The 25,375-nt window shown below is 33.8% G+C and overlaps 1 long non-coding RNA gene across 1 annotated transcript; it reads right to left on the bottom strand.

The window, feature by feature from the left end:
• Positions 1-6,278: 6,278 nt before the first annotated feature.
• On the bottom strand, positions 6,279-12,350 carry LOC127564682 (uncharacterized). Its single transcript, XR_007954331.1, has 2 exons — positions 11,116-12,350; positions 6,279-8,759 (listed from the first exon to the last, which is right to left on the bottom strand). It is a non-coding gene; the product is annotated as an uncharacterized LOC127564682 (long non-coding RNA).
• Positions 12,351-25,375: the final 13,025 nt, after the last annotated feature.

The raw sequence follows: 25,375 nt of genomic DNA, 5'->3' as shown, positions 1-25,375 counted from the left end.
ACGTGCTTGTCCCAACCTCATGAGGTGCTCCTTTTCTATTGGGTAATTGTGAGTTTCACGGGGAACTTGTCTTTCATATGCTCTCCCACTTTATTTCATATTTCCTATGCCCAGTGTCTATTGTATCCCTTCATTTTGTCTATAACCTATTCTCCTAAATAAATTAACTTTTGCCAAAGAGAATGGTCATTGTGAATTCTTCACACAACCAAACCCCAACTTTTAGTACCTACCATCATTTGGTACCAAATCCCACCCCATAGATCATATTGGTAAAATGGTTAACATAAAATATTTCTTCCCCCAAATCTGAGAGCACACACTCTTATAAGTTCCCAGAAATTCTAAAGGAAAACTGAGTTTAAATTTAATATAATGGTAGTGTAGCAAAGGGGTTACTGGAAGTCTTTTTTTCCCTTTTTCAGAATCTTCATGAAGTTTTCCTTAGGGAATGTAGCATTTTGCTGGGCTCCAAAGGTCAGTGCCTTTATAGAGGCCTGAATTTGCTTGTCCTAGGTGTGCGTGGTTTGTTTTCAACATGTCTCCCAGTTCCTAGTTAGATGCATTTTCTTCTGAGTCAGGCCTTCCAGTGTATCAGCAAGAGTAAGGAGAAATAGAACACTTCCCATAGACTTAATCTTTGCCCTTCTCCCCTTGGTGCTTTTCTCCTTATAGTGCTTCTGAATCTGAAAGGTATCTAATATTTATTGCTTTGATGACACACTACATGCTTTTAAATTAGCTTCTTATGTTATATATAGGTTCAGAGATATGTATGATTCATTCAGCCAGTCATGACACATTTCTTTTTTAGTTGTTCTGTTTTCATCCAATGATCCTTGCAAGAACTTTGCTCCTTCAAAACTAAGTAAGGTCTTGTTCCCACCTAGTTTATATTTTTCAGGGACTGAACTGCATATTCTCCCCTATGCCAATATCAGTTTCAAATGAATAAATCAAAATATATAAAGTCAAACAAAATTTTTTTGTGAAAAAAATAAAAGCATATATCTCTCATAAATATGAATATAAGAATTTTTTAACAAGAAAAGGAGTAGAGGTGATTATTTTCCCCCATCAATAATGATTGGACATTTTTTTATGAAAAAAAATTTTTCTTCTTTTTAAAATTGATGTCTTCTACATTGTCTAGCTCTTCTTTTAAAAATTACTTTTATGTTTTGTTTAGTTACAAATCCTATCCTTAACCATAGTTGGAAGAAGTATTTTCTCCTGTTATGATTCAATTTATTTAATAATATAAATTTTAAAAATTTAGATGCTTATCCTTTTGAAACTTTTTGTAATTATATTTCACAAATAGTAGTTTAAAAGTAATTTTTTTGAGGCTACTTGTTAAGGACCATGCCTAAGTGAAGGGGCAGGTCAATTCTCAGAGAGCCTCCACAGCTGTGAATCATAATACTTGAAGGAGTTGCAAAGCAACCTTTACTTATGCAGATGTTCCTTGTAGAATGGGAATGAAATAAATTGGAGGCAGAGGGAAGAGGAGAGAGGTCAGAGAACAGCAACTGCTTCTCAGTCTCCTTGTATCATCATCATCTTCTCACATGAAGATATCCATTCTACAGATCTGAGTTGAACCTCCAGCAGCCACTAGCAGGTGGCTCCCGTATCACAACAGCTACTTTTCAGTAAGGGAGAAAGTTTTATTCTTTAATTGTTGGGGGAGGGAAGACAGATATTCTGCATATGTACCTATAAGTACGTACACTATAAAAAAGGGAAGACATTTCCAGTAGGGAAGAAGCAGAGTGAGAGAGAGAGATAATAGGAAAAGCTTCTTTTAGAAGTTGGAATTTGAGAGGAGCTGAGATTTGGAGGAAGTCAGGGAAGCCAGGAGACAGAAATGAAGAAAGAACATTTTAGCTGTGGAGTGTTTAGGGAAAGAAAGAGGTGATGAAGTATTGTAAGGAACAGCAAGCAAGCCAGTGATTTTTGTTTACAATTTTGTTTACCTCTTCCTTGATTTTTATTATTTCTACTTTGAAACTAATTTAGAGATGATTAATTTCTAGTACTGTATATGTGACTCACTAGTGGTTTTTTCCCTTTAGTTTATCTAGTATATGGAAATAGAAATTTTTCTTTGAGGAAAGCTTTAACTGCAACAAATGTTGGCGTGTTGTCATATAATTTTCTTTAATATTATTGTTCTATTTATTCTTTGGCCCACTCATTCATTTTTATGATAATATTACTTATTCCAAATTTATTTTTTTTGTATTCCCTTACCGATTACTCTTTTATTATATTGTTATGTCTAAAGAGGGTTTAATTTAATTTCTGCATTTATGTTTGAGTTCTTTACTGTCTAACATAGTGGTCTTCAAAGTGGGGGTGAGGTTTTTTGAGTAACTGTGATCATGCCCTAGAAGGGTTATAGACTGACCCAATTGTGTGATAAATCAATTTGGAAATGAGACAATTCACATTTTTTTCTCTGAAGTAATCAATGTTGGGCTTATCTTCAATTTAAGCATATCTGCCCTTATACCCCAACTCTTTACCAACATTTCTCTTCTTGGCCACTCAGGATTTGCATCCACCCCACAATATCAGTTGTGCACATGCCATTAGGGAAAAATCCCCCCCCCCTCCCCCACTTGTCCCAAGATTATTTTGTGGCTGTAACAAGCACTCTTAGAAAACAGACTTTATATTCACAAAACTTGATCGGGAGTAAAAACAATTCCCCACCCTTTTCTTCTTGCTTGTGATAGACAAATTGACATAGTCTAAGCAGACTTATCTAATTTTTGATCTTCATTGCAAATATAATTACATTATCTTTCCCAGCCCCCAATCTACCCCTCTTCTAAACTTCCATATCACTTTCAAGGGTACTACTATTCTTCTAATCTTCCAGGTTCTGTTAACTTCAGTGTTATCTTTGCTCATTTATCTAAATTCATGCCCTTATCACTCCTCACTAGGACTATTGCAATAATTTCTAAATTGATTTCGGCTGTAAACTGTCCCTTTTCCAATTCATTTTCTACTCATCTGGCAAAGTAATATTCCTAAAGAACAGATATGATCGTGTTGCTTTCCTATTAACTCTAGGAAAAAATATTATTTTTCTCATTCTTTTTTATTTCTATTTTTGATGGAGTAAATAAGACTTCAGAAAAAAAAAAAAAAAAAAAAAAACACCAGTCCTGAGGAGCTAGGTAGATCACAAGGAAGAGCTTTAATAAGAGAGAACCTGAATTACTGTATGCAATCTGGAGTCCAAACTACCACCTGAGGCAAGCAGGGAGGTGCATTGACAGGATTATCTTGTTCTTAAGTGGGACCTTTTGTTGTACTTAAGTGGGCCTTTATTGCAGTTGGTCCTTGTTGAATTTCTTGCATTGACAAAATCATCATGACCCCACAGTTATTGTATCCAATTAAAAAGCCAAGTTATGATATCAACCTCTGAGGTTATTGTTCTCCTATAAAAGAACCTAATGATATCCCACTTCTTTGTTAACTCCTTTTAGCGCACTTGCTAAGTGCCACAATATCTAATTACTCTTTTGGGGGAAGTTAGTCTACCAGCCAACAGAGAAATAATAAAACCTTTGCCTATTGATTTGGAGATGGTCTAAACCTATCAAATCTTTTGACACACCTTATGACACTGGCCTGAAATCCCAATATATTTTGGATTTAAAAATCCCACATCCCAACATTTGGTGGATTCTACAGAGAGAGTCTTGAAATCCAATATATTTGGGGGAGAGTTCAGTGCTTCCATACTCCATCATTTTTGTGTAAGTTTCACAGTATACATAATTATTATCATATTTGAATATATGAAGCTATTTTATTTAAAAATTATTTTACTGTGATCGAGGTCAATAATTAAAAAAATTTAAGATTACTATTCTAAAAAACTGACAGTGTTTATGAAATGCCAGACAATGATGAAAAATAGGCATACACTTTAAGATTCATATCCAATAATCAACAAAGATCCGTCATGACTTTAAAAAATTCTGTTCAGAGCCTTATCTCTTTGTCATTCTGTTAGATTGTTCAAAATCTGAAAGAGCATAGTATAGTGAACAGAAGTGAAAAAAATATGGGTTCAAAACCTATATCTGAAGCTTATTGTCTCTGTGACCTTGGACAAATCATGTAACTTTCTTAAGTCTAATTTCTTCTTTTTGTAAAGTGAGGAGTCTGGATTAAATGGTCTCTGAGATATGGATATATGATCTTCTGTGAATAACATGACACTGAAGTCCCATATTATAGTGTCCAGGCTAGCTTTCTTGAGGATCTCTGGATGGGCCTGGGTCTTAGCAGGAGGGTTATCCCAAGGGTAATCAGGGATAGTCTGGAGTCTTTATTCTTTATTCTTTTTTTTTTTTTTTTTTTTTTTTTTGAGATATTTTTGAGAAGCTTTTTTTTTTTTTTAACTTTTATTTTTTCCCCCTGAGGCAATTGGGGTTAAGTGACTTGCCCAGGGTCACACAGCTAGGAAGTGTTAAGTGTCTGAGGTCACATTTGAACTCAGGTCCTCCTGATTTCAGAGCTGTTGCTCTATCTACTGCATCACTTAGCTGCCCCTGGAGTCTTTATTCTTGAGTCTCAAGTCTGGAGTCTGAGTGTGAGTTCACACACTTTCACTAACTTTCTCACTCTCCCTGTTTCCAGTCCTCTCAGCCCTTAAATACCTTAGTACAATTACATCACTAAAGCACACTGAGCATGTGCCAATTGTAGAACCATTACATCACCATACTAAGTATATGTGAATTAGAGAACCATTATCTCCTCAATCACACTGAGTAAACACTCTGCTGTAACTATCCTTGTTTCAAGTATACTTTTCCAGAGTTCTGACCATACAAATATTTTATACCATACCAATTATCTGCCATCTGGGTTATCTTGGGGTTCCCTTGGTTTTTCCTTTAGTACTTTAATGCCATACTATTCAGTACAATTATAAATTATACTGACACTATCATTGTTTATGGTGCCTTTAAGCATAAGATGCTTGTCCCTCATTTTCTTGCCTCCCTCTCTTAACTATATTTGCTTTTGCCTTGTCTTAGATCATAAAAGCCATTTCTACTATTTTGAATTCAGCTGGGCATAATTAACCCTTTATTCAGACTCTGTATGCAACTTTCTATGTTGTATGGTTTTGTATAAAAGGCCTTTTGTTTACTTTCTCTGCAGTAATCTCATGGATGAACATGTGTTGAGAACAAAACTTTTCAGGTGCTCCCCTGGACAAATGCCCCAATTCCCATTTCTCTTCCTGCTACTTACTTGTATTAATTAATTCTTTCTTGTTACATTCAAAGGTAGTCAAGGGGTATGTACTGATATTACCTCACAAAGACTCACAAATACACAACTTATTTCGTTTTTTTCCCTTTCCTTCTTTGTTTCTTTGTTTCTTTCTGCTGAGGCAATTGGGGTTAAGTGACTTGCCCAGGGTCACACAACTAGGAAATGTGAAGTGTCTGAGACCCGATTTGAACTCAGGTCCTCCTGACTTCAGGGGGTGTGCTCAATCCACCTAACTGCCCCAGGCAGTGAACTTATTTCATTAATTTATCAGTTTATTCTGAGTTGCTACCCTCAGCACAAAACATAGAAATCTCTATTCACGTAGGCTTTCTCTCCTTTGTTATTCTCATCCTCCAGGTTCACAGACTTAGACAAACATCTATAGTATTAGATATGTGATATATTAACAGTAATAAATAATGCAAAGAAATATATATGCTTCAATATGCATCATTTGTCATAGTCATATTAAATTGCACAGCCCGAGTCACCTCTCACCAATTGCAATCTTCTCTTCAATGCTGCAGGTCTCCAACAATTCAGTTCTCTCAAGTTGGAAGTTAGTCTCTCAGAATATCTTCACATAATGTCTACTTATAATTAAAATCATCTTTTTATTATTGTAACAACACAGAACTTCTTGGCATGGGGGAACTTAGGTACTTTCCCTCTGCCTCTAAAGGGGCCCCAAGCTCTCAATCACACATGTGAATTGGGTTCATTCCTGGGGCAGCCTAGCTCCTAAAGAGAAGCTATTTTTTCTGAAACTCTTTAGCTTTTTACATCAGAACTATACTGGAACTTGGAGAGAAAATCACTTTAAAGTGAGGTTGGGCTTTTTATCTAAAGTCTGTCTCCCCAAAAGGAAGTAGAAAGATTCTCAATGAACAATATAGATCAGATATAGGAGAGTTATTTCCTCTACTTCAAAGAAATGCTAAAAATACAAAACACTCAAATGTTAAAAACAAATATAATTGTAACCTACAAATTCTAGTATGTATTATCCTGGGAAATAAATACTTAAAATATTAAAACAAACAACATTTAATGGGACTGTTGGATAGGCATTGCAGTTTCATCTTGGCTCTGTCTTTATTGAATAATTCTCTTCAAAGTTCATGTCTTCTGGCTTATATTACACGGCAGACCAAGCTTTGGGATTCATTCTTTTCTTGGTGACCTTTTTCTCTGATAAGCATTGTAAAAGTTGCGGGAAAAGACTTTCCAAAGTGCAACTAGTTCTGACTGAAGAACTGAGGAATTTCCAAGCAAGGTAGTCACTTCCAATGATTTTTTGTTTGGTCACCTATGCTCAGGGAAAGAAACATTTTAAAAAGCAGAAATGTGTGCAAATGAATGAAAACTGATTCACATTATGATAGGTAGCACATATACTTGTAAATGCCATGTATCATTCCAGGAAGTGATGAGAAAAGCAATTCCCCTCATTCCTGCCCCAACCTATAGAAAGACCAAAAATAGATTTCCATTTGATAGGTTCATATTGGAAGTTTTCTTTTTTTTTTTTTTTTAACTTGTTTATCACTTTACTACTGACACAGGGTTAGGAAAGAGAAGTGAATATCCCAAAGCAACAAGTTCTTAAACATTGAACTAGAATATAAATGACCCAATAGAAGTGGTCTAAGATCCAGTGGTCCAGCAGTCAGCATCTCTTCTGATAAACCCCCATTATATCATAAATTTAACCAACATAGACATTTTAAAATGTAAAAAAACCCAGAAAATATTAAGTTGCTAGAAAACAAAAAAGTCTTCTCAAAATAATGATTTACACCTTAGTTCTCCAAAATTGTTTCTCCAGAATATACAAGATGAATTTACTTATTATTTCGCCAAACTCTTCAAATCCTCCAGAAAGTTTCTCTTTGTCCTCTCTGAGTACATCAACCAAGCATCTCCATAGAATAACAATTAAGTTTTTCTCAAGATTTTATTCCTATTCTTTTAAAGATGCAGTAACAATATCCAAATTTTCTGTAAATAGGGGTCTTTAAGCTGAGTCTAAATGTAAGTTCATATAATGAGGGCTCTGGTACATGTTTTTACCTCCTTAGGATGACTTCTTTTCAGGTAGAGAATCTAGGAAGCCTGGTTCTAAAAGAACATGATGAAGTGTAAAGTCCTAAAGAGACTGGGAGCATGCATAGACATTTTCCATCTCATTCCACTTGGCTAATGAGATGATAAAAGGAGAATCTTTGGACTTCAAAGGCATTCAAAAAGAATTGTCAGTGACCTACCATGTCCACCCCATTCACTTCTGAGGAATCTCAATGACTTCTTCCCTCTATGAAGGAAATAGAGTCTCTGACTTTGGGAGTTGGAAAACTTGGAATTGCAAATCACAGGAATTACAAACTCAGTCGGGGCAGGTTGAGTGTTGCATCCAGTCCTTCACTAATGCTCAGAGAAGCAAGGAGTGATCTTCAGGATGACTTTTTTTTTTTTTTCTCAATAGAATTTTATTTTTCCAAATACATATAAAACATAGTTTTCATCATTCACTTTTGGAAGGCTTTGTGTTGCAATTTTTTTTCCTGTCTCCCTTGCTTCTTCCCTTCCCAAAACAGCCAGAGATCTGATATAGGTTAAATATCTATAATCCTTTTAAACATATTTCCATATTTGTCATGTTGTACAGGAAAATATCAGACCAAAAGAGGAAAAAAATGCAAGACAGAATAAAACAAACAAAAAATGGGTGAAAATCCACATTCAATCTCCATAGTTCTCTTTCTGGATTTCCATCCCAACTCTATTGGAATTGCCTTTGATCATCTTTTTTTTTTTTTTTTTTAAATAGCTTTTTATTTACAAGTTATATGTATGGGTAATTTTACAGCATTGACAATTGCCAAACCTTTTGTTCCAATTTTTCCCCTCCCCACTCCCATCCCCTCTCCTAGATGGCAGGATGACCAGTAGATGTTAAATATATTAAAGTATAAATTAGATACACAATAAGTATACATGATCAAACCGTTATTTTGCTGTACAAAAGGAATCGGACTCTGAAATATTGTACAATTAGCCTGTGAGGGAAATCCAAAATGCAGGCAGGCAAAAATATAGGGACTGGGAATTCAATGTAATGGTTCTTAGTCATCTCCCAGAGTTCTTTCCTTGGGAGTAGCTGGTTCAGTTCATTACTGCTCCATTGGAACTGATTTGGTTCATCTCATTGCTGAAGATGGCCAGGTCCATCAGAATTGATCATCATATAGTATTGTTGTTGAAGTATATAATTGATCATCTTGTTGTTAAGAAGCACCAAATATATCACAGTTGATCATCACATAATCTTGTTACTGTTCACAACGTTCTCCTAATTCTGCTCACTCCACTTAGTATCAGTTCATATAAGTCTTTCCAGGACTTTCTGAAATCAGCCCTTCAGAATGACTTAGATTCACCTGCATGTGGAAGCAGAGGTAAGGTCTCATCTAATATAGAAGCTGTCTTTGAACATGAACTTCATAGAACCAGATCTCTATAAGAACTGAACTAAGTTTTGAACCAATTTCTCTAGAGATTAAAATAATATAGGGGAGGGGGATTATGCCCCTGAGCCATTAAGGGAAATGTCCATATATATTTGTTCTTGATATATTTTTGAAGAAAGCATCCCTTTGCAAAAGCCAAACAATGTTAAATGATGAAATTGAGGTGATAGTCACAGCCCCCTAATAATGGGGAAATATAGCAGAATAAGACTCAGACCAATAATAATAGGGAAAAAATATGCTCTGTCATAAGAAAAAATCTAAGAAAAAGTTCCAAGCATGATCCCTTTATTAGCAAGGCTAGAAATAGCCAATAAATGGAGCCAATGGCCTCTCAGTGACCAAAGCCTCTCAGGAAGAAGGAACAAAGTTATACATAATGATTAATAAAACAGAACAAACCCTCTAGCATCATAGGTTTATCTTCTGGTTAGCTAGAAAGTTAAAAACTTCCCACAAAGCTTTGATATTATAAAATTTGAACCTTCTCTTCTGAAATCCCCTTAACCACAAACAAAACATGTGATTTAAAAACTTGGAAGTTGCCACAACAGGTTAGATTAAATAAGCTTGACCTTTAGGTTAAACAAATTTCTGTCAAGTATGTGAATAAGAGGTGAAATTACAAGGGTGAAAATACAAGCCAAAAGACAAAAATGTTTCAAGGCAAGAACAGAATCATGGCTCAAGTGAGCTGAGGTTAGTTACCTGAAAAAAGTTGCAAGGTTAAGAAACAGCATAGAGAAATAACAAATCTAGCTTGGTCAAGTCTTTCCCCTTCTTCCCTTCATGCCCCCAAAACTCTGCAGTGAGATTTTTTTTTTTTTTTTGCATTTTTAAATATAATATTTTGGGTTTTCCTCATTACATTTTTAAACTTATTTAAAAAGTTTTAAGTTCCCAATTCTATTTCTTAATTTCTTTCTCCCCTCTGCCTTGCCTAGTAAGCAATTCAATATAGGTTATACATGTGCAGTCATGTGCAATAAAATATTTCCATATTAGGCATTTAGTACACAAGAACACTCAAATAGAAAAAAAATGTAAAAAGGAAAGTGAAAAGTAGTATGTTTTAGTCTGTATTCTGACAGTATCATTTCTTTCTCTGGAGGTGGATAGTTTGCTTCATCACGAGTCTTTTGAGATTGTCTTGGATCATTGTATTGCTGAGAATAGCTCATTCACAGTTCTTCGTTTTATTTCATTCCATTTTACTGTATACAAATTTTCCTATTTTTTCTCATTTCACTTTGTATCAGTTCATGTAAGTCTTTCCAGGTTTTACTAACATTATCCTGTTGTCATTTCTTATACCACAATACTATTCCATTACAATCATATACCACATCTTGTTTAGCTATTCCCTAATTGATGGGTATTCTCTCAATTTCCAATTCTCAGCCACCACAAAATAGCTTGGTCAAATTTTAACAAACTAGAATTAAAAGTCAATTTTTAATTTCACAATTCCTCCCTTTGATTCTTTGGGGAAGGGGGAGTATGCCTCCCATGAGTCATTTAGCCTGATTAAAGTTACAAGTCAAAGTGTAGTAAAAATAATGTAGATCTGTTACTCTATGTTTAATAAATTTGAAGTAATAATCATAGGAGCAAAAATGCTATGAAAAAAAAATTGAATCATTTTGAACTACTATGAGTTTCTTAGACACCAATTTATCAAAGCCAAAAGGCAATCATGAGACCAAAAGTCCCTATGACAAGGCATAGGCCCCTTGATATGTTCATGTAGTAGACTGGTATCTCACCCAAAATGTGGAAATAGGAACTGGAAATTTGAGTATAAATATTCTACTTTAACAGAGTAATTTGAGAGGGGATGCCCTCAAATTATCAGACTTAATCTTATAATAATTTATCCTTTCTTCTTTGACACCACTCTTGACCAACACATTCATAAATTCCATTGGGTCCTTTTCAGTAAAGAAATAGCAGCACATGGAAAAGAAAAGAAACATTAAGTTTCCTTTCTAGTAACTCATTAGAAATGTCTGTTTTATCAAATTATCATATCTAAGCCTTAAGATGTTATAAAAGAAAAAAGGAGGGACATAGTTATGCAAGGAGAAAATATCCCCTTTCATTCTGTTTGGAATCCAGGTTGGAGTCATAATTGAGAGCCAATCATTAAGCAAAGCTCCACCATATTCACAGGGTAACAAGCCAGGCTCAGAAAAGACCAAATGAGAAAATTTCTTATCCAGAGAGGAAATATCACTATGTAAAGCTGAATCAAGAGACTCTTTACCTTTGCTTTTGAAAGGTCATTCCTTCCATTTTCCCAGGCAATGTGGCAATCCTCATTCTACACTCCTTTTTTAGCAGCACTGAAATTGCAAAGATGGAATATTGGTTTCATAGCAATTTAGACAATAATATCTGAAATCAAAATTTAAAACAATATTGAAATAAAGTACCATGGAATTTAATTTTAAATAGCAAAATTTCAGTGATCACAGGACTAGATGATTACCTTTGTTTTCATAATCACAAATCATCTAAGTCACTTTTATATACTAAGCAAAACTGTAAGTTCTTCACAAACTTCTCAGGAAGTCAATGTAACATTTTAGATCTAACATCTAGGTAAAATTATAACTGTCTATTATTATTTATTTAAAGTTAACATATTAATGTTAATGTGAAGTTTCTCATATACAAAATCTTAATTAAGGTTAATATGTACTTCTTAGAAAGCAGAAAGACTACTGAGTTCTAAATGATCTTTCATTAGATTTTCTCCCACTTTTACTAGGCTTAAATAGCAAATGTCTTAAACAGTTTCTTCCACAAATTAGCAAGTTTACCCTATAAATTTTTCATCTTATGATAATTATCTAGTATATTAAGTTAAAAGTTTCTGTCTTAGAACAGTCTACTATAATAGGCAGATATGGAATCTCTTTGTAATTTCTAAATAGGTGTGAGGAACTATAAAATGTATTATTATTTTCAACTAAAGTTAAATTGTCACACTCTAGCCTGGGTTTATGGCTAATTCTTAAAAATCTTAAAGTACTGAAGTTTTGCCCATTTGCTAGTATGTTGCCAGACTTCAGCATTATTCCTCAAACTTAATCACTTTAAACTACTAATAGGGCTAATAAGATCTTAAGACATCTTATAATATCTTTTGTTATATCAAATTTCACAGAAAATGATTATCATTATTTATTATCTATTGAAATAACACATAAATCTTCCTAATGATTAGGAACACATTTTTACTAATTTTTGTTAATCACGTTTTATCTTTCCAAATACATGCAAAGATAGTTTTCAACATTCACCCTTGCAAAACTTTGTGTTCCAATTTTTTCTTCCCTCCCCACCCAAGACAGCAAACAATTCAATATAGGTTAAATATATGCATTTCTTCTAAGCATATTTCCATATTCATCATGCTAAAACAAGAAAATCAGATCAAAAGAAAAAATATGAAAAAGAAAAAAAATCAAACAAACAAAAACGACAAAAGGTGAAAATACTATACTTATCCACATTCAGTCTTCAATAGTCCTTTCTAGAGGCAGGTGGCATTTTCCATCACAAGTCAATTGGAATATCCTTGAATCACCTCATTGTTGAAAAGAGCCAAGTCCATCACAGTTCATCATCACATAATCTTGCTGTTACTGTGTACAATGTTCTCTTAGTTATGTTCACTTCACTTAGCATCAATTCATGTAAGTCTTTCTAGGCTTTTCTAAAATCAGCCTGGTCATCATTTCTAATAGAACAATAATATTCCATTATATTCATATACCATAACTTATTCAGAAATTCCCCAATTGTTGGATATCCACTCAACTTCCAATTCCTAGCCACTACAAAAAGGGCTGCTATAAATATTTTTTGCATATGTGTGTCCTTTCTCTCTTTAATGATCTCTTGTGGATACTGACCCAGTAGAGACACTGCTGGGTCAAAGGGCTTGCTTAGTTTGATAGTCCTTTGGGCATAGTTCTAAATTGCTCTCCAAAAAGTTGGATCATTTCACAACTCTGCCAACTGCATTAATGTCCTAGTTTTCCTACATCCGCTCCAATATTTATCATTATCTTTTCCTGTCATTTTAGCCAATCTGAGAGATGTGAAGTAGTACCTCAGAGTTGCCTTAATTTGCATTTTTGTTCATATTTTTTTACCATTTATCAATTGGAAAATGGCTTGTATTCTAATAAATTTGAATCAATTTTCTATATATTCTAGGAATGAAGCCTTTCTTAGAAACACAAGCTGTAAAAATTTTTCCCAGCTTCCTGCTTCTCTTCTAATCTTGACTGTATTCATTTTGTTTATATATAAAAAAAAATCTTTCTAATTAAATTAATTTAATTTTATAATGTCTTCTAGTTCTTTGGCTGCATCATACTTTTAACAACTTCATCTATGGTTCAAAATTATTCAGATAAACTTTACTTTTTTAACATTGCATTTCACAATCATTATATCATTTGGTCCTCCCAATAAATCTAGGAGTAAGTACCATTTTTAATCACTTTACAGATGAACAAATTGAGATAAACAGAAGCAAAATAATATGCCTATGGTCACATAATCAATAAATTTCTTGATGCCAAATATCAACAGTTTGTATTGTTTGTATTAAGTTTTCATCTGCCATAATTGCCCTAATAGGAAAACACATCTCACCTTAAATTACTTTCAAGATAAAACAATCAAAATCACCAAATGCCTCATATCATTAATAAAACAATTTTATTCTTAGATTATATATTGACCTTTATGGGTTTAGGGAATTAGAAGATCAACTTCTAATTGGGAGCATCAATGTGGTACAGAGCATCGGGAATGGAGTCAGGAAGATTAGTTGTATGATCTTGGGCAAGTCACTTAACCCTTTTTGCCCCAGTTTCCTCATCTATAAAATGAACTAGAGAAGGAAATGGCAAACAGCTCCAGTATCTTTACCCAGAAAACCTCAAATGGAGTCACAAAATAAAAGAAACAATTGAACAATAACAAAGATCAATATTAATTGTAAAGAGCTATTGCAATGAAGTGCTAAAGAGACTAACACTGTATAATATTTAAGTAAAGTATTTTATTTAAATAAATTTCAAAAATACTCATTGTGGTTTCAAAAATATGTTAAATGCTCAATTTACTATCAGGAATAATACTGTTGCTGAGTATAAAGCTCTTGGTGTAATTTCTATTTAATAAAATAAAAATTTCCTTTATTTGTCTTTATTACAGTTGAAAATATATTATTTTAAAACATTTTGCCTTCACATGTATTAAAAAAATCTTTATTTTAAAGATCTATAAATTTTAGATCTTTGCCTCTGGCTTACTTAAAAAAGTAGTTCGCAAAGTTGTCTTGCAAATTGAAGTTTACTTACTTTTTAGATGGCCATAAGACTTTCTTTTCCTGAACGCAGTTCTTAAAGAGTCAGATAAATTTAAACTGCTTGCTCCTGAAAATTTACTGATCAAGAGCTATTTGCAGTTTTAGTTCCTCTTTTTACTGAATCTTGCAAACAGGTTCAATTTCCCTTTTTTCTCTTCTCTCTTTAAAAAAGTAAATATATTACAGCCCTGGGGAAAGATTAATTAAATCTTTTTTTTTTTTTTTTTTCAGTTTTTTTTCAGTTTTTAGACACTAGACAAGTTGGATCACTTAACTAATGCTTAATCCGCACAGTCTATTTTTTTTTAGTAGTTAGGATTTCTTATAGAAATTGAAAATTATTCCAAATTCTGGAATGGACAGTACAGTGGCCATAATCTACAAATTTTGGTTCCAGAGACTAATAAAATATGGATTTATAATTTCTAATATTTACAACTAACTTAACTGAATTACTTAAAGATAAGGATTAAGTTTCACTCATCCTTAAATCACTCTTTGATTTAAACAAACCTTTCCTTTCATGGTCAAGAAGAAAGTACAAATTGTAAACTATACAACATAAGGAACAATAAAGAGAAATATTAAATCTGGCTTGATTAAGTCTTAATAAAATAAGATTAAAAATCAAATTTTCATTTCATACTCTAAACCCCTCAAAATACCTTAGAACCCAGAGGAGATTTAGCTGGACTGAACCTGAGAAAAAGAGCCAGAGAAATCTATATTATATATAGAAAGTTGTTGAGTTTTTTTGTTTTCTAGTTCATAAATTTAATTCTAGTACATTTTTTTTTTTTTATGGGCAAGTTCAACCTATTTACATGTATAGTTATAATCTTTATTTTTTCCTGCAATATGTTCTAAAAGTTTTTCCTCTTTAATAGTTTAGAAGTAAAAGTAGAGAAGACAGAAATCACAGCACGGGAGCATAGGCACACATACACACACATTTTCCCTTCTCTTAAGAGTATCCATCCCCATGTCACCCCCTTGATTTCAAACTGCTATCCCTCATAGAAAACTTCTTATTTTAATCTACTTCTACCACTATACTTTTCCTCCTTCCCTATTTAAACATTACCCTGCCTAAACCAAATAAAATCAAGATTCACCAAAGTTCACACTTCCCCAACATTCTTCTCTGCTTTAAAATAGTTTTTCCTAGCACCCTGATTCAAAAAACCTCCCTCCTACTTCCCAGGTTCACCAAGTTGCTCACTCTCCTTCACTAGATTATATTTTTAATCTTATTTGTTGTTTTGTTTTGTTTTAACACTTTGAACCATAGTTTGTCTTTCTCTTCTCTTCTCTGACCATTGAACCTTGTAGGGACTATAGAAGATCAATAATATTTTCTTCTTTTTTTCAGAATATAAGTATTGGATCTAAACTCAGACTTTCAGTTATTTAGAGTTGCTTACCTTCGTTATACTTACCTACTGAAATTTCCTTGCAAAGATTTTGTCCCACTCTGGTTCATTAAACTATAATTTATAGAAGTTATAAATTCTATTGAAAGTATAATTTCCCTGGAATATTGTGCTCAAAGTTGAAGAGTATTATTTTAGATACATATCGTTTTCCTTTGCTTCTACCTTTTTCCTTTATGTTGTTGACATGTAACCTTTCCTGAATCTGATTGGGTTTCCTTCATGTGTAATCTGTCTCTTCTCACTATTTTGGCTTTTTTTTTTCTTTGACCTGAGGACTTTTGAACTTGCCAATAGTATCTCTATGTATTTAATACTTAGGGTTTCTCTTTTCAGGGACTATTATTTTAAACTTTGCTCTTTGCTTTCCATGTTTCTTGAAATAGGGTGATTTTTGTGATTTCTTAAAGTGTTGTATACAAGTTTTTTCTTGAATTCTGCTTTTCTGAGAGACCAATGATTCTTAGATTGTCTTTGTGCCTAATTTCCCCAACTATTGGCTTTTACTATTGTGATTATTCAGTTGTCTAGTCCTGTTAGACTCTTTGTGACCCCATGGACCATGGCACACCAGGCCCTTCTATCCTCCACAAGCTTTCAAAATCTGTCCAGATTAATCTTCATTGTTTCCATTATACTATCTATCCATCTCATTCTCTGTTATCCCTTTTTCTTTTGCCTTCAATCTTTCCCATCATCAGAATCTTTTCATTGAATCCCATCTTCTCATTATGTGGCCACAATATTTAAGTTTCAGCTTCAGTATTTGACCATCCAGTGAAAGTTTGAAATACTTTCTTTACATATAGATTGATATGCTGAGAATTTCAAAAATTTTCTCCACCACAATTTGAAAATATTGAAATATTTAGCTTTCCTTATAGTTCAACTATCACAGCAAGAACCCTAACATTATTACTAGAGGGTTTTTTGTTTGTTTGTTTTAAAGAATGAATCAATCTTATGTTTTTCTTTTTTTTTTCTGTGTCTTGATTTTGATCAAACATATCTTGTATCAGTGAATTTTTTCCCTATTTTTTTTTTTATAGTATCCACTTTTTTGCTTGGGTTTTGCAGTTTGTAAGGCTTTATTTTCCTTTTAAGGTTTTACATTAAAATTTTCTATTTGAATCCATATTTCTCCATGCAATTCTTTTATTAGGTCATATAAACTCTCTAGGTTTTCTTTTGGTCATTTCAGAATCTGGTTACAGAATTACTCTTTTCTTCTTCAGTTTTTATTCTGGAACTCTAATACTCCCATAGAATTATTTCATTATATTAATAGTTTGCTTTTGCTATTCAGTTTCTCATTCATTCTGATAATTAAGTTTGAATTTTATTTTTTCTTACAAGGCCTTTTCTCCTCACCTTCTTATAGCTGAACTGTGGAGGGATTGGAATAAATTGTTGAAGAAGTAGTGCAAATAGCTGGCAAAAGCCTAGTCCCTCTACTTTTATTCCCATCACTCTTCTGTCCCTGAATTTATTCAGAGTTGCTTCTTAAGCACTTCTTCACATTGTGTTTTCTCCACTCCAGTAATCAGTCACTTCTCCTCTTCTACCCTCCAATCTTGGCACTCAGCCCTGAGAAATTTGGCTGAATTTTTACCCTTCTTTATTCAGAACCAGGTCTCCCTCCCATTTCGTGGCCACCTCCATGTCATATCTCTTCCCCTATTCCCTTTTATAGCTTTCTTACATTTTATTTTCCTCCCATTAGAATATAAGCTATATAAGAGCAAATAGTTTTGCTTGTTTTATTGATATTGGCTCTCTCTCATCTGTTGTTAGATCTAATGGTCTTCTGTCTTTGAAACTACTGCTACTATCAGCATACATTACATATATATATATATATATATATATATCTCTTGAAGTGTGGAGCATGATAACTCAAAGTGCAGAATGAGAGAACTGACCCAGAGGCAGAAGGCCTTTAGTGTTGCTTTACTCCACCTATTGCTTATGAGTCAGCCTTCTTCTGACTCTAATTACCACATTGGGAATTTCTTGACACTGGGCTTAAAAGAAGTGGAGGTGAGAGACAAGTGGGATATAAAGCAGGGCAAGGAGGAGATAGGACAATCCTCCATTTTTGTTTTATTCCCTCAGTAACTACCTAAGACTATTCTATTTTCCTCATTTTCTTTAGATGATTGGGATTTTTTCTTCATTTGTCATATTTCTTAATGTTTTGAGGTAGTGAAGGAGAATTCTGTATGACAACTTTTCATTTTGACATCCTGTGATAAGTTAGGATATAGCAGAGTATTAGACAAATTACCTTGTTCTCCTTGTAAGCAAGCTATAACAATGATAATTATTATTGTTATTGTTATTATTATCATTATCATTATTATAATCAGCATTTATGTAGCACTTTAAAGTTTGCAAAGTGTAATTTGATCCTTAAAACAACTTTATGAGGTAGATGCTATTATTATCCTCATTTTACAGATAAGGAAATTGAGGCTGATAGAAGTTAAATGACTTGCACAGAGTCACACAGCTAATAAGTTTCTGAAGCTTCATTTGAACTTATGTTTCTCTGATCTAAGTCCTAGGATAGAGAGAACAATTTGTTGGAGGAAGTGGGATAGAATGGGATTAATTAAATAGGAACTTTAATCTTGGGTAAGGCTTTTTTAACACTTAAAACAGAGGTGAAGGAGGAGAAAGTGATAGAAGGAATCTGAGTGATATGAGACAAGGAAGAAGGAGAAAGAGGGAATTAAAAGTGAATGACCTCCAATAAAAAGTTATTAAAAAAAAAAAAAAAGCTTGCTTCAACAACAATACTATATGATGATCAATTCTGAGGGACATGGCCCTCTTCAACAATGAGATGAGCCAAATCAGTTCCACTAGAGCTACACCCAGCAAAAAAACTCTGGGAAATGAGTGTGAAACACTGCATAGAATTCCCAATACCTCCATTTTTGTCTGCCTGCACTTTTGATTTCCTTCACAGGTAAATTGTACATTATTAAAAAGTCCAATTTTTCTTGTACAGCAAAATAACTATATGGACATGTATACATATATTATATTTAACATATACTTTAGCATATTTAACATGTATTGGTCTGCCTGCCATCTGGGGGACGGGGTTGGGGGGGAAGGAGGAGAAAAAGTAGAATGAAAGGTTTTGCAATTGTCAATACTGAAAAATTACCCATGCATATATCTTGTAAATAAAAAGCTATAATATAAAATTTAAAAAAAGAAATTTATTGCCACTTTAAAAAAAAAGTGAATGACCTCATTTTTTTTCCTACAAAAAAATAAAGCAAGGGTCTCTCCTGAGAGAGTAGGGGATATGGAGCAATGGTTTGAGAAGGGGTGAAAAGGTTTGGAATCACTATTGTGGAGAGTGCGGTAAGGAATGGATTAGATTGCCATTGGCATTGAAGGCCCAGCAGAGATTGCAACAAATCAGAGAGATTTTATCTCTCCCATGTTTTTTTTTTTTTCCCTTTTGCTCTGATTTTTCTCTGCCAACATGATTTATAAAGCAATGTGTATTAAAAATAAATAATTTTAAAAAAAATCTGTAGTATATTCAGAATGGCTATGTGATTTTCTCTACTTTAATTCAGCCTCATGTATAGGTATGAAAATGATGAATGGATGGGAGTGATCCAAGGCTGAGACTCACTGGGAATACTCAGCAATGTAAGAGGGTTAGAGATTTAAGAGAGGACAGTATAAAGTTGAATTGGTTTACTAAGGAATCACGAGTGTGAGAAGAAGAGAGAATGGCTATTATAGGGAGATAGCTTGAGATAGAATCGAGGGGTCAAAGGACTGGAGGTCACAATGAGGATGAAGAGCAAGGTTATAGAAAAAAGCAAAGGGAGAGGTGAAAAGTCAATAAATAACAGTCAAATAAATGACCATTTGTGTGTGTATGTAAAATGGAAGAGTAGTTCATGGAAGGTGAATAGGTTGAGAAATTAAATGGTTGGAATATGTGAAGGAGAATCAATATGCATATGTTAAAGTCCCCTAGTATGAGGTCAGGAAAGAAAGGAGAAGGAATAAAATGAGGAGGAAAGAAAATTTTAAGCTAAGAATCAAATTCACTGAAGAAGAAAGGAGAGTAGCCTAGAGGCCACAAACAATGACTACCATACTTTTTGATTGGGTGGTAGATATGGGTAGTATGAACTTCAAAGGAAGAGAAGTTATTGAGTAAAAGAGGAAGGAAGAAAATCTACATGTGGCCAGGGGGAACAAGGAGTATTCTAACTCCCTTATTTTGATCAGTAAACCACTGAGAATAAGTGAAGGTACAACCAGTACTGAAAAGGGTAGTCATAAAGGCTGTTCAACAGAGGAAAGCCAGATTTCAGTGACAGATAATAGATGAAAAGAGTGAAAGAAGAATAAATTTAAGATAAAGGGAAATGTGTTGCCTATGGAAAAGGTATTTCAGAGGGCACAGTGGAAGGACTAAGTAGAATCAGGATGAAACTTTGTGGAGGGAATGTTGAGGGGCATGGGACTGAGGAATCAATAATAGGGAGTGTTACTGTGATTTGGATGATGATCTACAGGAGTTCAGAATTGCTGGGATATGAAAGATATGATCAACATGAAAATGTTCATCATTGAGTAGAGGATTTCACTCCTCTACTCTCATGTCGAAGGAAAAAAAAAAGAATTAAATCAGTGGTTCTTGACTTCATAGGACAGAACTCAAATCAATGGGTAAATATTTCAAAGAGACAAATTTAGACTTACTATAAGATTTCATAACAGGTTGATGTCAACTTAAATGATTTGCTGCAGGACAAAATGGATTACTCTCATTAAAGGTATTTAATTGAGTGTTGACTTATCATTTGGGTACAGAACAAAAAAACATTTTTGTTCATGGTTAGTGTCTTCTGTTTCAACTGAGAGCCTATGACTGCAAGAGGTTAGATCACTAAGTTAAATCTATTTAGGTTTCCCCCCTCAGATCTGTGATTTTATCAGTACAGGAAATTCCCCTGTAAGGAAATTCCCTCCAATTCCTGGAACTTAACATTTTAGAATTGATCAATAAACTGAGAGATTAAATAACTTGTCATGATCACACAGTTATATGTCACAAAAAGAACTTAAAGTATTTTTTTGTGGAACATAAGGCTGATCCTCTTTTAACTGTGACATTTGCCCATAAAGAGGAAATATAAATAGGGATAAAGGTAAAGTCCTACTTTTGGGTTAAATTTGACCAGAGCTTTGTTCCAGATTTAAAGGGTGCTGTCAGTGTTTTCAGTATTTCAACAACATGTAAAACAATAGAATTTGCCCCCTAAATTGCAAGAATAATTAGTAAAACATAGAAGCTAACAGATGATGAACCAGAGGAAAATTGTGCCTTCCCCATACTGTTTTTTTTATTTCTAAGTACACAAATCACTTTTAACAATATCTTGAACAACATTTATCCTGAAGTCTTTTTCACCATCTTCCTTTTCTTCTAAGCAAAGAATATATTTCATATAACTTTGCACAAAAATTCCAAATTATGGTTCTACATGTGGGTTAAAAACAAACATCTTTAAAAGTACCATAATGGAAGAGACATTATTAGATAGATGTAGTAGAGAGTAGTTATTTAGCATAGTGGAGAGAGTGCCAGAACTGGAATTGGGAAGCCTGAATTCAAATATGACCTCAGACTGTGACCTAGCTGTATAGCTTTTGACAAGTCACCTAATCCTGTTTATCTCCATTTCCTTATCTGTAAAATTATCTGGAGAAGAAAATAGCAAAGTATTTCAATATCTTTGTCAAGAAAATATATATAACTGAACAACAATAACAATTTTTATGGAAATGATCTATGGGTTTTTTTGGAGTTTCAAGTTTAATTATGAATCAATAGTGTTGGTAGGGTTGGGGTAGCAATTCCTAGTTCATCCAAGACGCAAGGTATAAGGCACATGTGAAGAATTCACAATGGCATTCTCTTTGCCAAAAGGTACCTTCATTCATAAGAAGAGGTTACAAACAAAATGAGATAAAATAGTTACTAGGAGTGGTAAATATGAAATAGATTTAGAAGATCAATGGAAATATTATAATTAGCAAGGAAAAGGATTTTTTAAGTTAGCAATAGAAAATTGTTCCCCAATGAAACTCACAATTAACTAGGAGAAAGGAAATATGTCATGGGGCAAATATACCATTGACTGATAGGCTAATTCCTAAAAGGGATTTACAAAGAGTCTTAGGCAATGAGCAGATTTATATGGGAAATTTATATGGAATTATAACTTGGCTTTCCAATTGGATACAGTAAGTTGGGATTTCCCAAGACGTCCAAATCAGGGGTGGAACTATAAGGTGAGCTGATACCATCAGTGCCCTTCCCTTATTGCCTCTGAGAATATTGTAATCTTAGTTATAGGCTTTCTCTGCTACCCAACCTAGCTACCCAGAACCTCATGAGTGTGATACAGCAGCCAAAAAAGGTGATATAGTACAATCTTAGGCTCTATTGAGAGACATGAGACTGTCTAGGGAGATAATCATGCCATTGTTTTTTTCCTTGTCAGATCAAATTTACAGTATTATGTTCAGTTCAGGATGCCCTATACTTGTCTCGAAGAATTTGAAGGATGTTCCCATGGAAGTTGGCCATGACTGAACAACAAATAAACCTGTGGAAGTGTGGAAGCTGCACTGCTTTTGGATTTGTTTGACCATGTCCTTTTTGCCTTCTTGCCCCAGGAACCATATCATTGGGAAATCTCTTTATTCTGATACATTGTCAATTTTGGTATTCATATCTTATTAGTGTCTTTTGCAATTCTGAGTAGGCCCCCTGATTGGAGAGTAGGGCCATGCATGAGCTCCAAAACTTCCATTTAAGAAGAGAAATTTGGATTATCTCTTTCTTTCACTTCTCTTTTTCCCCTTCCTTTTGTTTATTGTCTTCCCCTATCTACAATATTAGCACTGTTCCTGGCACGTAGTAGGAATTTAATAAATGTTCTCTGACTGAATGAAAAGTAACTGTATTTGTTTTACTTGATCCCAGATGGCAAAACTAGGAACAATGGACAGAAATCTCCTGACAATTAGAGCTATTCAAAAGTAGAACCTTTTTTGATGAGTTCCTCCTGCTCCCAGAAATCCTTAAGATTATCTGATGAACCATTTACAGGGGATTTTAAAAATGGGATCCTTATTGAAGTCCAGGTTAAGCAGGAATGTCTTCTAGGTCTACCTTCCAATTCTAATTTTCTGTTTAGTCAGATACTATAAGCCTCTAACAAGTCTGGCCTGAAGTCTTCCTCAGATGAGGGGAGGTGGAATGGGGGCAGGGAGAGAGTGATAAAGATCACAGTTATATTTTTTGATCCGACTTATAGGGATTTTAAATAATTAAGTATTTTATAAATTCAGAGTTAGTAGAGGTCTCCTAATCTGTAGCTACCCACCCCCATTCTCAACAATCTCCTCCCTCTTCCTGACTGCCTGGAATTCCTTTAACAGGAAACAAAGCCTTTCATTTCTCTGTAAGAGATTAAAGGTTTAAGCCTGGAGGAGGTAAACACAATTGAAATGTATTTCAGTTCTAGTTTAAATGATAACAAAATCTTTTAAAAGTGCTTAGAAAAAAAAATCAAATTAAATTAAAATTGATTTACTTGATTAAATTGAATTTTAAAATTGATTAGAAAACAAAAGGAAGCTGAATATCTGAAGGGATATTGAAGGAGCCAATACAATCCAAAAAAGGGAGGCTAGAGGATCAAATCAATCAATGAGCATATATTATGTTCCAACTATATGCCAGAAATATACTAGACTGAGAATACAAATACAAAAAGTACTCCACAGATCATGTTTAATTCATATTTCAGCCTCAGGAAAGCTCTGTTTAAATGTATAGGTTATTTTGTGAGGTAGTGTAACAGTGTAAGAAAACAACCTTTAGTTAAAAAAATAAAATTTCTGTTGCATGTCGTTGCATTTGATATTTAACCATTAAAGCTATATTTGTTTTGAGTTTTGAACCTTTTTCTTCAAGAAAGCCCTCTAACAAAGTATAAAAATTTTTGGAAAAAGAAACAACTCATTTAGCAGAATCTACTGAAAACAGGATGTTGTAGCTGTCCAAGGAAAGAAAGAAGTCCAAACAGTACCAAGTATACTTATGATATGATTTAGGAGAGTAATTTCCAAATAATGTTTTTTTGGGTTAGCACCAAATGATGAGATTGAGGTTCAAGCATCAAATGTTGGGGTTCAATCATGTGAAGAATTCACAATGGCAATTCTTCTTGGGAAAAGATAGGTTTATTTAGGAGAAGTGATTGCTGACAAAATGAAAAGATACAAAAGACATCAGAAATGGTAAATATGAAATAGAATTGGAAAAGTATATAACAATTAACAATGGAAAAGACAAGTTTCCTAGTGGAACTAACAAACAGGAGGTTGGAGTATGCTCTTACTTGGCAGAGTAAACCCGTAAAGGAATTTAATACCCTAAAAGAGTTAGTTAGCTATAAAAAGGAGAAAAACACCATGAGGTATTATGGGGAATGAGAAAAAAGATGGCATAAGGGAGAGGGAAGGGGAAAGAACACGAGACAGAGTGCTGTGATGGGCTTAACTCAAATGGATTCAGTTTAAATGATATGGGCCATAGACAGATTGATAGGGAAGGAAACAACCTCAGGGGTTTGACATTACTGGATTTCTGACAGGACACAAAAAGATGGGGCTACCCAAGACCTCCACAGAGGGTAGGACTATAAAGTTAAACTGATAACCCTTAGTACTCTTCCCTTCTTGTCTCAGGGAGTAATTTTATCAGCACTGAACTAACTCCACTAGGGACCCAAGACCTCATCACTTAATTTAGCTGATCACATAATTAGCCAAAACTCAGCATTTTGTGTTTGGTTCTAGTTACACTTTTTAAAAAATACAATCAGAATTGGAAGGAACCTTAGATTTATAGCTTCACCCTAGAATAAAAAAGCTTCTTCTCAAAGTTTCTGAACTCCAATAGTTGTTGTCTTTCAATTCAATCCATAGAATTTCCCTTAATTAAATTCCCCCTTCCTGTTCAAAATTCCCAAGATCAGATCCCCTGAATTATTTTTGTTCATTCTTTCTGAAATCATAACTTGTACAAAACTTCCAAATTTTTTCACAGTACCATTCCTTGAAGGTAGTCTCTTTTTCTCTTGGCCTATGACTGGCTTTTCTAAAACTGTCATTAACATACCTAATAAGAATTATGAATAAACTACTTCCCTAGTCTAGAACTATGTCCAATTAATAAATAATTGGGAGGTTGGAATTTTGCTACCCTCACCATCTATCATTTAAAATAAGGATGTTAATATCATTATTTCTGTATTTTTAAAATTGATTTTTCATCTTTCATTTCTCCTGAAGATATCCTATTCCTTCATGCAACACATACGAAGGAGTAGAGGATTGTAATTATACTGATCTTCCCCTTACCACCTAATGTTTGGGGAGAATAGATTTTCCACTCCACTTTTGTTTTAAAGCTTTGCTTGATATCATTTCAAAACTGTCACTCCACCATATCCAGGAAACAGCTGTTTAATTAGACTGCTGAGCCCCTAAACACAAATTAAGCTCATTTAGAATTATTTTCTGTTTGACTCTATATTAGCCAGAGTTAGCTGCCCCTATCTTTCTGCTAG

This window comes from Antechinus flavipes, chromosome 5 (assembly GCF_016432865.1).
Source record: "Antechinus flavipes isolate AdamAnt ecotype Samford, QLD, Australia chromosome 5, AdamAnt_v2, whole genome shotgun sequence".
NCBI classification, from domain to species: Eukaryota; Metazoa; Chordata; class Mammalia; order Dasyuromorphia; family Dasyuridae; genus Antechinus; species Antechinus flavipes.
Note: the sequence above shows the minus strand (reverse complement) of the source record. Positions and strands in the feature narration are given on the sequence as shown.